This window comes from Sinocyclocheilus anshuiensis, unplaced genomic scaffold (assembly GCF_001515605.1).
Source record: "Sinocyclocheilus anshuiensis isolate Anshui unplaced genomic scaffold, SAMN03320099.WGS_v1.1 scaffold67, whole genome shotgun sequence".
NCBI lineage: Eukaryota > Metazoa > Chordata > Actinopteri > Cypriniformes > Cyprinidae > Sinocyclocheilus > Sinocyclocheilus anshuiensis.
Window position 1 is genome coordinate 2,626,972 of NW_015552546.1, and position 1,607 is coordinate 2,628,578.

Consider the following 1,607-nt stretch of genomic DNA (forward strand, 5'->3'; position numbering starts at 1 on the left):
CTTGGCCCTTCCAGGCCACTTTCCTTCAGAGTTTAGCTCCAACCCTAATCAAACACACCTGAACCAGCTAATCATTGTCAGGTGAGTCATATCAGGGTTGGATCAAATCTCTGCAGGAAAGTGGCCAGGAAGGGCCAAGTTTGCCCATCACTGGTTTAAAGGGTTAGTTCAGGGGTAGGCAAGTTCAGTCCTAGAGAGCCTCAGTCCTAGAGAGCCGCAGTCCTGCAGAGTTCAGCTCCAACCCTAATCAAACACACCTGAACAAGCTAATCAATGTCTTCAGGATTACTAAGGCTATAGGCAGGTGAGTTTTGTTTTCAGGGTTGGAGCTGAACTCTGCAGGACTGCGGCTCTCTAGGACCGAACTTGCCTACCTCTGGGTTAGTTCATCCAAAAAAGAAATTAGCCCATTATTTACTCAGCAGTGAGGAATGCAGTGGAGAAAACAAAACAAAACAACGGTCACGAATTAGAAGTGCAAAACAAGGATTTCGATATAAGCCAAGAGGAGACTGATTTTCCTTTGCTAAAGTAAGGAAACTTAGCTTCCTTTGCTTCTGTAAACAAACGTTGGTTTTCGTGAGACTCAAGACGTGCATGCGCTACGCCTACGTCCTTGACCTACATCATCCGCCCGGAAAGGCTGTCGTGTACAACTGTTAGCGCAAGCTAGAGAAAAGTGATTATTATGTTTTAAATATGGATATTTTTCTTACAAAAACACATCGATTCGCTACAGGAGGCCTTTATTCAGGAGGCCTTGTAAGTGTGCAAGACTGTCCCAGGTCTTAAAAACGCCAGAGCGCAGTGCCCTTAACACACACTAAATCCACACTATCTCGAATAGCGCTCCGGAGTGGTATACGAGGCTTAGCATATCCCATCATGCATCATGTTGTGGAAATAAATCGTGAGACTTTTTGCCGAGATCTCGTGAGAGGTCATGGAAACCTTTCCAATGTATGTGAAATATTAATAATAATATTAATAATAATTAGATATTACATATAATTTGGTAGTAAAACAAAGAGTTGCATGTTTTAATTGTGCAAATGAGTAATAATAATAATTAATAATAATTAATTACATTTATATAGTGCTTTTCTAGGCACTCAAAGCGCTTTACATTGTCAGGGGGTCTCTCCTCATCCACCACCAGTGTGCAGCATCCACCTGGATGATGCAACGGCAGACATAGTGCGCCAGAACGCCCACCACACACAAGCTTATTGGTGGAGAGGAGACAGAGTAATGAAGCCAATCAGTAGAGATGGGGATTGTTAGGAGGCCATGATGGTCAGAGGCCAATGGGCGAATTTGGCCAGGATGCCGAGGTCACACCTCTACTCTTTTCGAAAGACATCCTGGGATTTTTAATGACCACAGAGAGTCAGGACCTCGGTACAGGGTGATATGGCTGCTTGCATGCCATGTAGTGGTATAATTATTTTGTGATATAGTAGTGGTGATAATTATTTGGTACAACATTTGCAACTGCTTTTTATCACTAGAAGCGCCACAAAATTAAATCGTGCCATCTGTTATAGGGACTACTGAACAGACATTTAGAAGTTGATTTTAAAATGCAAAGTATTGAAAATAAAAAT